The following is a 12,898-nucleotide window of genomic DNA, read 5'->3' on the forward strand; positions in this document are numbered from 1 at the left end:
ATTGCAAAAAAAACTTTGAAATATCATTTCTGAATAATCAAATTAATGTTATAAGGCCCTTTTTACAACACCTCCGTCACTGATATGCTCTACATTCCCTAAAAAACATCAAATTTATTTCATGGGAATGAAACTGTATTTTCGCATCAATACTTCGTTTTCTCTCAATTCCTTTCTTCTTTGATAAAACTTCTTAGGAGAAGCTTTCGTAATGGCTAGTGGCGATCACCTCCTGACGTCATAGGATCGCTGTTAGCCTATTCGCTAAAGTCTGTTCGTCTAGTCGGTTCTTTCACCAGCCTATCGAAGAAGGTTCCAGAAAGGGTGTAAGGAAGACTTTTAGGTTGAAGCGAGGTAAATAAATCCGTAGTATATCTTCAGAGTCTGACTGTTGTGAAGTGTCATACGTTCCGGTAGTGCTGGATTGAAATTATTTGAGTTAGCGTTTGTTACGAACGTGGTTAGTATCTTATCTTTCTTCTTTCAAAGTTTCATTTATCAGTGTGAATTATTAAAATATTCATTGAATGTGTCATCTGATAAGTGAAACATGACTCTGCGTATGTATTGTTTGTGAGATTCTTGATCTTCCACATTTCATATACTCTGGGAAATTTAAATAACTCACGATACAAGGACACTTTTTCCGCATAGGTAGTGCTGGAATGCGGGACATTTTTAAGGTGCTTAAAACGGTATTCTGGTCTATTTATATTCTCCATTAGGACTTAAAAGCAGCATTGTAATGTCAGTAGATTCTGACAGGGCGTAGTGATGCCATTGTGGCCAGTTTAGTAAATTCTCTTTCTATTTTATTATTTTTTAAATTTTGTGTTAGCACACATTGGGTAGTGACATTTTGTTTCACGTAAATCGGAAGAAGACCTAGAACATTTTGTATATTGGTCGTTCATGTGTGAATTAGTATTCATTTTTTTTCCATTCCATTCCCTTTAGTTGTTTTCAGAAGAAGTTGCCGAAGATAAACAGACTAAATATTGCACTGGGATAATTTCAGGAAACTTAAGGATTTAAAAGAATCCTTTCTTAATGCTACAAAATTCTAGAAATTTGTCTAATCTCGATTGGAGTTTTTCTTCTGTTTGCCCTCATTGGCGTGTATCGCACATTGCTTTGTACCTGTGAGGAATCTTATTGTTCTGTGGATTGTTTAAGTATGCTCTTGGAAGGATACATAGCTTTAGGTATGAACTAGGAATAGGTCTTTTTGACTTACTAAGACTGCAGCAAATTATTCTCAATCCATCACCAATCAGTTATGCATCTCAACTGACACACAGGTTAACACTATTGGTTATGGAAGAGGAGGATCCTTGAAGAATACCTTTGGGATTATAGGTGGTGGACATAGTCTAAGACCCTGCCTGTCATGAGACAACTAAAACGGGCCCCAGGGGCCCTTAATTTGGGGGCATGCACTGGCAGTCATGGGGCCCTTAGCAGAGCCCTGCCATTGCTTCTACGTACTTGTGCCAGGCTCCTCGCTTTCATCTATACTATCGAATGTCCCTTAGTCAACACTTGTTCTTTTCCAAACCTGGCAATATTAGGTTTGTGAGACTTGGAGAGAGTAATTTTAACACCCTTCGTGGCCCTAGTCTTTCTTTGGCAGTTGCCTTCATTTTTGAAGTGTTGGACTTTTCCATATTTTCCCTCTGGTTAAAGTTTGAGGATGGGTACAGAGTTGTAATTCCTCTTATAACAAAAACTTGTTTCGATATAACTGTACTGCTGATTGTGAGATGACGGCAGTGGTGTTGGGTAATGGAACAGTTTTGAGGTGGCTGGACTTGGAACAATTATTGCTAAGGTAATTTAAAGGTAAACTTCGGTGAAGGATTTCACGAGATTGTGTGGGATGTATAGGCTTTCAATATTCAGCAAGTCTATCTGCACTTAATGGTAGTGATACAACTGTAATATTGAAAGCATTCTGAGAGTTACGGCCGGAAGGAGGATATTGCACTTGCCATTCCACGGTGTTACCATATTCCTGCATTCCTTTCTCATTTGCCCCTTCCGGCTGGCTTTTTTCGTTCGTTCGAACCGCTCAGAAGTGAGGTTTGGAAACTCCAAGCAACACGGTCCTGCCAGTAGGCTTATCTCCATGGCACCCGCAATGGGCATGCCCTCATTTCCATGGCAACCATATCCCCTTCTCCCTTCTTCCCATCCAGACAGGCATTAAACAGACCTCCCTCTAAGAAATGTCAGAGCACTTCTTTCAATATTATAACCATAGAAAGGATGGAATTGTGTTGGAGGGCATGCAGTTTATTGGTGTTCTTTATATGAACTTAGAATTGGGCTGTCTGGGTAGATGTGCTATCCTTTCCGACCTCCCTTGGTCAGTTCTTGTTCTTTTCCGACCCAGACAGTATTGGAGCATTCAGAGCCTTAGGAGTCTTTCATTTTCACGTGCTTCGTGGCCCTTCTCTTTCTTTGACAGATGTCCCAATTTTCCTCTCTGATTAATGTTACATAGGGGATGGTTGCACAGTTGTACTTCCTCTTAAAATAATCTTCACCACCACTGCTGCGATGTAAGGACGCACAAAAGATTTGCCACAAGGAAGTAGCGGTCTGCTTTGCGTTAGGTTGGAGATAGTCATTCACTGTAGTTACCCCATTAATGTTTTACGAGTGCAAAAATCCTTTTTGGGTTTCCATTTGTAAGCGTACTTTTAAATTTAAAGTCATCCATGTAGTGTATCTGATGAATGGGGGGACTGCAGGAACAGCATTGGCCAAAACTCCTTCACTCAAGATTCTCTACTGTAGGCCTAAATGTGTGGTAGCAACCCTAATGACAATCTAGTGTATTTAATGTGTTTAAAAAGTTGCATACTCACCCATGCCACACAAGGAGATGGGGGAACTGGCCAAGATTAGTAGAGAGCAAGTTGCTCAATTCCTGTTACACTTGTTGAAATGCTGCAGTGCTGTGCGGCATCATTGCCAGACCTTGGCTGGGCAGCAGAGCAGGAACGGTAGCAGTAAAGGAAATCAAACAAGTAACGATAGCCAATTGTGTATTTAAGCTGCAAAAGTAATTATTGCTCTAATGCATGAGCCGAAAGTGACAGATATACAAATATAAAATAACATTCAACTGGCCATAACGTTTTCTCAGAATTATACTCATTAATGTTACAGCAGCAGTAGGAATCTGACAGTTTGTAGGTAATAACAGTGTGCTGTTAATTGACAGATGTCATGTTCGGAAGTTCTTTAACTATTAACTTGGAGCCGAGGAGAAACTAAAAAATATAAAATTATTTACAGCACAGGAACGAGCACAGTTCGAGATTCCAATTAGATGTTCCCCTTTTTACAAATATGAATACAGTGTATCAGAGTTCGCTGCAAGTTTTCACATCATAACCAACATTAATAGGTAACCTCTATTGTGCGAAAAGTCTCTGAATCATTACTTGCACATAACAAATTCTTTGGTATTTTCCCATTAAGATTCAGGGTCCGCCATAAGTCTGCATCTGCCCTCTACTTCATTCAGTCGATGGCGTTAATAGGTCGTACTCCCATGTGTTGCATATCCTGGCTTTCAAAGACATGCCGGATGTGATCAAGCTGCGTGACTCCCAGTGACCATCTGAACATCTTCATTTCCAGGGTATAAAGCATCTGATCTTGTTTTGTAATCACAGGCAAACGCTCCACCTCATAGAGAGGTATATCGTGTCGTATATCTTTGACTTCAGATTCAGAGATGTAGTGTTCTCCCCAGAAAATTGTCAGCTGGGTGGCAGGAATGAGTAGTCGGACGAGGAATACCTTGTAAAAAGTGAATGATGAAATTTCAATTTATTCCCCTCAGGGCATAAATATTACCAGGAACTGCAAAATTGAACAATTTGACTGTTATCACGAACAAGACATAAAAGTATTTTTAACCTCTTCAGGGGCATCGGCACATTTGATGCCATTAACTTCAGTGTATTTTAAATGTGCTTATAATTGGTATTCCAATGCTGAGTACACAGATGTGGCCTTGAACATCTGTTGTGTTGGCAGCAACCACGTTTCTTACCCATAAAGCAGCAGTTTGTTCACAGCTGTTATGTTTATTATGGAAGGTGCAAGTTTCATCCTGGTGTGAGAGTATGATATATTGGTTATTTCGTTATGTTGTAATAAATTCCGAACACTGATATTTTTTATGGGACAAACGACAACCTGAAAATATTGTGATAAGTTTTACGTGCATTTATGAAATCGTCTGTGAAAATCAATAATACAAATGGCCTCGTATGTGCCCGATGCGCAAATGAGGCACTCGTTAAGTTATAACGTAACCTCGCACTTTTTACTTGTAGAAATTGCCCTTTTTTTAAAACTGAATGGGCATTGCTCTTCTTTATAGGATAATATGAGTCGAATATTAAGTGGAGAGGATATTCTTCATATTCAGGATGACCCAAATGGTTCTAAGTCTTGAAATATTAGCCACTGATGATGAGTCAGGTGATGAGTTAAGGAAGAAGACCTCCAATTATCTGCACCATTAGTTTCCGAGAGCTGTGGTATCTCACAAACTGCACAAACACAAGACAGCGATCCATCCAACAGGACTAGTCCTCTCCTTGATCCTATACATTTGCAAACGAATGCTAATCCTACAATAAATTGCAATTCCATATTGCATGCAGGAAAAGATAAGTTTTGCTGGTACCCCCCCCCCCTCCCTACCTTTCCTTGGAAATTGTTTGTACTGTTTCTGGACAACTAGAAACACCATACCTATACTACAATAGCCTATTCACAGAAGAAATAATTGATCTGATTGCAAGGGAAACTACTAGGTATGCTATGCAAAATAATGAACATAATTTCAGCACTTCAGGAGATGAAGTCGGGGTATTTTTAGCAATAAATAACATTATGCCATACATTAGGTATCCCAACTACAGGTTATACTGGTCTGCTAATCCAGCATTATGTGTGAATTTGATAGCTGATGCCATATTGATAAAGAGGTTTGAGAAAATTAAAAAAATATTTTAACTTTATAGGTAATGGCAGTATTCCTAATGACAACAAAGATGTTTTTATCAACGTAAGACCTATACTGAATATTCTAAATGAGACTTGGTATCATCTACTGAATTTAGAGCTATTGATAAGATGATTATCGCATTTGAGGGAAGAAGTAGGGCCAATCAGTATATCAAATCAAAGCCAAAGAAGTGGGGTTTCAAGGCTTGGGTTAGGTCAAGTTCGGACGGGTATGTGTCAAAATTTGAAATGTATCGGGGAGCCAATACGTTTCAAGGACACACGCCATAGAAGTTAATTTGGTCCAATTGGAGACCCAGTTCTCAGGCTAGTTTTAGATATCGAAGGAAAGAATCTCAAACTTTTTCTGGATAACCTCTTCACCTCCATTCCACTGAGTAGTAATCTTCAGGAACATGACATTTTTTGTGTTTGGCACAATTAGAACTAATAGACTAGAGGAAGCTAAAAGTAAATTGAAAGATGAGAAGGAATTGCTGAAAAATGGAAGGGGGAGCCTATCTATTACAACTTCCAATGAAAATGTATCTGTCCTTAGATGGGTAAATAACAATTTGGTCCACATGGTATCAACATTTGCTGGGAGAGATACTGAAGATAATTTTGTGTGGCTATTTCTAGCCGGGTGCAGCCCTTGTAAGGCAGACCGATGAGGGTGGGCAGCATCTACCATGTGTAGGTAACTGCGTGCTATTGTGGTGGAGTGTTGTGTGTGAGTTGCAGGGATGTTGGGGACAGCACAAACACCCAGCCCTCGAGCCACTGGAATGAACTAATTAAGGTTATAATCCCCGACCCAGCTAGCGAGTCAGACTGAGTCACTACCTCCTGGAAAAGTAAAAACAGATGTTAACACTGCAGCTTCAATTATGGATGTAGCCAGGTCGCTAAGTTATTGGGTAGACATGCAGAGAGGCTTCCATATGTTGTGTATGACAAAAGCGATAGTGAGCTACTAAGAGAAGCAGATAATGATCAAAATAGTCAAATGCTAGTGACTTACATCAGAGATGAGAAGCCCGAGGCTACAGTAGCATTCTGTCTAGATTAGCTGATTCACTTTTTAGATGTGTATCGGGGGAATCTAGCGATCATGTCGCTATGCGATCAACAATGAATGTTAGTGATGGACAATAGGCTATAGAAGACACCTCAGTAAATCGATCAGAGATGATTCATTGGATTTTTAAAAATCATATGTGGTTACCCAATAATGGAATTAACAAAATGCAACTTATGGCATGTGCTGGAAACGTGACTAATATGATACGGCATAGCCTACTTGCCACGCCTGACTTCACGTAGGTTAATTGCCAATGGATCAATGCGTTTTGCTATTAGTGAAAATCAACTAGGTAAAATCGGTACATTTGTGCCAGGAGCTGAGATGTTTATTGAGAGCAATGAAAATATTCATAATGGTGTTGAAGTCTCAAAGTTGCTTTGTAAGGTAATAAATGATGAGCTTGTACGATTGAAAATTGATGGATTGTTGAACGTGAGACCGGCCAAATCAGGTCTTTCATGGGAGTCGGAGACAAAATTCAACCAGAGTAAGTAGAATATTGCGGCCTTAGAATCTGGTTTGTGTAGATTTTCCAAATGGATGAAAACTTTCCAAGAGCGTTCAGGTAGAGAAATTGGATTGCATTTCATAACTGCCAATCCGATGCGCACGTGTGACGCTGAAATGACACTAATGTTGAAGTTTGCAAACACTTTATTATAAACCTATAAACATGTGAATAGACGCTTCAAAAGATAGCAGAATAATTAGTGGTACCATGGCTGTGCAACCAGAAATTAGTCAAGATAACATAACAGGATAGTGTTGATACCGTAATGTTAATGACATACCATTACAGTTAGACTAAAGTAATGCTGAATGTTGCCCAGATACGATATACCATCAAGAGAACGAGGAGTTCAGAACTTGCTAAAATTGGACGGCATTGCCCAAGTTCGGATGGCATAGATGTATTCCGCACTATAATAGACGTTCATGAAAACGAAAGACAAGCACTATTGCGCATGATTATTATTTGGCATAATTGCCAACAATTTATCTACTCATGGTAGTGATCCAATTTTCAAATAAAATTACCATAAACTGAATGAGAGAGAAAGGCAATAAAATAACTGTAAAAACTAATTAAAAAAGTAGACTTCATGTACTATTGAGAGATTTCAGAGCTGAATCAGCAATTTCCAAATCTAATATCTCCACTCCACATAAATATATATGACAGACCTGCACTTGAAGATCCCACTGGTATGCATGGAATTTACATGATTTTCTTTATTTTGTCTCGTTTAAGTTAACCCTTATGTATGAATAGGCCTACTTTTTTCTAATTATAGGCCTTTATAGAGGATATTACTTTATGCAAGGTTGCGTTCTGTTCAGCTTACTAAAAAAATTAGGTCACGCTTTGCCACTGATTACCTAGATACTCTCAGGATTACTAAATCATTTTTAGTACAAGACAGGTCTGCCATAAGTAATTTATCCTCTTGGACATATAGGTCTGTAATAAATATGTTTTGCATCCGGGAGATAGTAGGTTCGAATCCCACTATCGGCAACCCTGAAGATGGTTTTCCGTGGTTTCCCATTTTCACACCAGGCAAACGCTGGGGCTGTACCTTAATTAAGGCCACAGCCGCTTCCTTCCAACTCCTAGGCCTTTCCCATCCCATCGTCGCCATAAGACCTATCTGTGTCGATGCGACGTAAAGCCCCTAGCAAAAAAAAAAAAAAAAGTTGATACTAGCCCAATTCTTATTACAGAAATTAAGCTGAATAATATGAAACTCAAACTAATTCTCATTGAAGTGTCAAACTCGTAACTCTTACTTGAACAGATACAAGTTTTAACTTGCGTGCAATATTTCATACAACAGGAAAAATTGAACTAAAACTTACAATGTGATCTGCTGTTAAAGAAACACCATAATATGATATTTTGCTTAGCAGAGCGTATTTTGTGTTTAAAGAATTCTACAATGCCGAGGGTCAGGATGAACACTGGTACAGACTGTTTGCTCAGAGAGGTGCTAGTGGAGATATTCTTCTGTCTCTCACGTGAGGACTTCATGAAGTAGGTTCAGTTTGTGTGCACTTGGTGGCAGGTGTAGTGGAGAAAGGTCTATGGAAGAACATTATCTACGAGAAGAACCTGTAGTAAAATTTCCTTAGAATTCAAAGCTTCTGTAGCTACTACAGTAGTGGAAATGTGCTTGGCAAGAAAGAAGTAGGGAAGACCATCTCATAGTGTCCCTGACACACTCAGTAGCTTGTTCATGAGTACGTATTTTTTCCTGGCTTTCTCTTTCCTCCTCCTCATCTTCTTAGTCTTCGTCTCTCGGATTACCATCTTCATTCTCTGTATGGCGGATCTTTAGAAGCTGTACAGCAAACTGGAAACTGTAGCGAGTAGCAAGCTGATAGTCACTGCGACTGTATTAGTCTACACTACATGAGAAATTCTGTTGTTGGCTCAGTGTAGATATCAGTGTAGCATTTTCAGTCACTTCCTCAGGTGTGCTGATGTCATCATTTTCTGCAAATCCTGCTTTTGCAAAACGCTATGACTGAGGTTTGATCTGCTTCATAGCCAAACTGATCCAGTTGACAGCATCCAGTATGGAAACTGAGCATGCAAGGGAGTAGGTGTTGTCAGCTGTATAAACATTCTTGATCAGCGACTGCATCAGTAAACGCCTGTAGTTAGATTTAAAGGTGTAAATCACTCCGTGGTCCATAGGTTGAACAAAGCTGGTTGTGTGGGGTGGAAACCAGGCTTGCTTGACATTGGAAAGCAATACATGTGGGTGACAAGTGGCATTGTCGATAAAAAGAATAACTTTGGGATTTTCCTTCTTCAACCTAAAATTAAAATTTGTTCAGCCATTCTTCCATTCAAGCACTGGTCTTCCAGGCTTTCCCATTGCTCCTCCAACTTGCCAGGAGCTTGCGCAAATCCGTGTTTTCAAAACACTTTTGTTTTGCTGATTTCCCGATTACCAGGGACTTTTCCATTTTTACCCCCACCACACTTTTCCCCACGGAGCACTAGCGACTTTGAAGGCAGGGCTCGAAAAAAACAATCCTGTTTCGTCGGCGTTGAAAATGTCTAGGTTCATAGTCAGAAATTAAATTTTGCAGCTTCGATTTCCACTCGGCTACATTTACATCCACGTCTTTGAACTCTCCACCGACTTCATTCCTTACGGTATTGTGTTTTGAAACTCTCCAGCCACCCAGTTGATGCTTTAAAGGCATTGTTGCCAAGTGATATAGCAATGGCAAGAGCCTCATTCTGTAGCATAGGTCCATTAACCGGAAGGTTTCTCAAACGGGCACTGATGAGCCATTCCCACACTAAATCATTGATTTCTTCGTTGCCTGTTACCTTAATTTCCTCATTTGTCCATTCCCCTCCATCCACTGCTTAGCAATATCGTCCTTATGTTTTAAAGTCTCAAACTTAGTTTTTCCAGATCTGAAATGTGACATAATTTCACATGCACAGACAACTTCCTTTTCACTCGCTTCAATAACTTCCACATAGTGTTGGTGACATATTTCTTAGCCTTCGTGCTGTCTTCAAAACTGACAAATATACTGACAGGACACAAAGTAAGGGAACTGTTTACTTTAGAATTGGGCTCAAGTTGTACCTCAGGATAAAGATCTCTACGAACCATGGCAAGGGTCAGGCAATTAATGGAGATTTAAATCCCATTCTACCAGGAATTTGGGAAACCCGGGTCTCATTATAGCAGTTTGTTACGGTCTGTTAACACCTTACTCTTCCCCTGGCAAAATTATGTACCTGACAGAGCATGCCTAAATAAATTTAACAGCTAAAGCATAATTTCCACATACAGTAACTATTTTCATAATTTCTTTCAATTTCGACTTTGAACAGATTCTGCTTTATACAAAATAACATGCAAAGCCATATCCATTGTGCCAGGACCATAACTTTTGTACACATTGGACAAGTTTCCGCTTTAAGAAGTTCCACTTCGAGCAAGTTTTACTGTATAATGATTGAAATTAATCATAACATCACTTTCTATAAGTAGCACACATATAAAGCATTTTCCTAGTAAACATAATATTGTGATTAAACATTTCAGTGAAATATATTAACAAAAGAATGCATGAAGAGGCATACAGATGAATGAAACACTAATGAAAATAAAATATTCCGCATAATAGACTCTAACCTGCATACCTCATTATGAAGCGAGCCCGTTAACCTTTGTGCTTTGAGAACGCTTGGGGTAACCGAGATGCATATACTTATACCTGGTGTCTGAAAACTGAAAAATTAAAGCTATAAAATTAGTCCATTTGAGATTATTTCCAAATAGGTTTTGTTTGTATATCCTTGGCGAGTTTCATTGCGAAAGCTCAATGTATAAAATGTGTCCCCAACGCTGTCGGATGTGAGAGGCTGGTGTGATAGTTGCAACTAGAGGGAAGCATTAATGTTCAAAATCCTGCAATACAATATTGATCACTGTCACGGTGTCATGCTTTCATGAATATACTAAGCTAATTTAAGCTGCATATTACCAGAAATACGCCTAATAATGTTCAGCTCTCAAAAGTTGCCAGCAGTCTTATCGGGCCCTCAAAGTGGCCGATAAATTACATGCTGGGTAACTACGATTTATGCTGCCTGTTTTGAACGTAACTCACTTGATTAAATAACATTTATTACATTTAAGACACTTATATAACACATTATAAATACATAATACTGAGTATTGATGGGCAGATGCCCTCGATAAGTCAGTCACATGTTCTCATCCTCTCGCACGAGGCACCCAAGCATGACAGTCTCTCATCCCCTTCCATCCACACCACTTCCGGCTGGGTGCTGAAGGGTGCTGCTATCTGTCCTAGGAAGTGGTAGCGAGCAACTAGGTGGTCTAGCCATAGCTAGGCCGGAACATGCTCCCCACCGTTGAATCACCATGATTCAACTGAATTAAATTGCCTGATAAGCCCTCATGAGAGTTCAGTTCAAATATCACACAGGCACTGACATACAGAGTTCATGTACAGTAACCAAAATGAGTTGATCATTCAACAAAATATACATATAAACATAGGCAAAACAGAAACACAAGCAACAAAATATTTACACACTGTTAATAGAAGGTACTAAGTAGGTTGACTGTGTCCTCATCCATTATTATGCAATATGAATTAAACACACTATAAGTTCTCAGTTCAAATCACGCACACACACCATAATTACACTCTGAAATGAACAAGAAAAAATATTCACATGAAACACATTATGTTTTAACCACAACGATCCTGTTTAGTTTTCAATAGGTAATGGAATTAACTTGTTAACAGGTCGTTTAAAAAGACCACTGGTTGTCCTGATGGTAGCCACTCGTGCAAGTCCATCCTTCCCAGGGTGAACAGTCTCCACCACAGCCAACTTCCAACAGAGAGGAGGAAGATTGTCCTTCAGAACAACTGTTCCAGTAGCTAGGTTCTCCTTGGGACAGGTCCATTTTTTCCTCTGCTGTAGTGAGTTCAGGTAATCGGCAGACCACCTCTTCCACAACTGCTGCTGCATTGACTGGATACGCTGCCATCGAGACAATCTGTTGATGGGCAGGTCAGTAATGTCAGGCTCAGGAATGGTTGTAAGGGGGGCACCAATTAGGAAGTGAGCGGGTGATAAATAATTAAGGTCACTGGGGTCATTAGATAAGGCAGATAGGGGGCGAGAATTAAGACAGGCTTCTATCTGTGCAGTAAGGGTACATAGCTGCTCAAATGTCAGTAGCGCATTACCCGCAACTCTTCTCAAGTGGTACTTCATGGACTTAACAGCTGCTTCCCACAGTCCGCCAAAGTGTGGAGAGCTGGGAGGTATGAAGTGCCACGTGATGCCTTCCATTGCTAATGAATTCCTGATCTCTTCACAAAAGCTGGTTGAAAGGAATAGTTTTTGGAGATCCTGCATTCTTCTATTGGCACCAATGAAGTTAGTCCCATTATCACTATGTGTTGTTGTTTGTCATCAGTCCATAGACTGGGTTGATGCAGCTCTCCATGCCACCCTATCCTGTGCTAACCTTTTCATTTCTACGTAACTATTGCATCCTACATCTGCTCTAATCTGCTTGTCATATTCATACCTTGGTCTACCCCTACTGTTCTTACCCCCTACACTTCCTTCAAAAATCAACTGAACAAGTCCTGGGTGTCTTAAGATGTGTCCTATCATTCTATCTCTTCTTCTCGTCAAATTTAGCCAAATTGATCTCACAAATTCGATTCAGTATCTCTTCATTCGTGATTCGATCTATCCATCTCACCTTCAGCATTCTTCTGTAACACCACATTTCAAAAGCTTCTATTCTCTTTCTTTCTGAGCCAGTTATCGTCCATGTTTCACTTCCATACAATGCCACGCTCCACACGAAAGTCTTCAAAAACATCTTTCTAATTCCGATATCAATGTTTGAAGTGAGCAAATTTCTTTTCTTAAGAAAGCTTTTCCTTGCTTGTGCTAGTCTGCATTTTATGTCCTCCTTACTTCTGCCATCGTTAGTTATTTTACTACCCAAGTAACAATATTCATCTACTTCCTTTAAGACTTCATTTCCTAATCTAATATTTCCTGCATCACCTGCCTTCGTTCGACTGCACTCCATTACTTTTGTTTTGGACTTATTTATTTTCATCTTGTACTCCTTACCCAAGACTTCATCCATACCATTCAGCAACTTCTCGATCTTCTGCAGTCTCAGATAAAATAACAATATCATCGGCAAATCTCAAGGTTTTGATTTC

At 39.6% G+C, this 12,898-nt stretch overlaps 1 protein-coding gene across 2 annotated transcripts in view; it reads left to right on the plus strand.

The window, feature by feature from the left end:
• The first annotated feature begins 221 nt into the window (after window positions 1–221).
• The window catches only part of Droj2 (DnaJ heat shock protein family (Hsp40) member A4-like), a 136,185-nt gene continuing 123,508 nt past the window's right edge, over window positions 222–12,898 (plus strand). The window contains exon 1 of one of the 2 annotated variants that reach the window (XM_067159380.2): window positions 222–354. The gene's annotated coding sequence lies outside the window, so the exon portion shown is untranslated. Of the gene's footprint in view, window positions 461–12,898 lie in introns of both variants that reach the window. The other variant, XM_067159375.2, reaches the window with a different exon arrangement.

The sequence above is a fragment of the Anabrus simplex genome, chromosome 1 (genome assembly GCF_040414725.1).
Source record: "Anabrus simplex isolate iqAnaSimp1 chromosome 1, ASM4041472v1, whole genome shotgun sequence".
Lineage (NCBI taxonomy): Eukaryota > Metazoa > Arthropoda > Insecta > Orthoptera > Tettigoniidae > Anabrus > Anabrus simplex.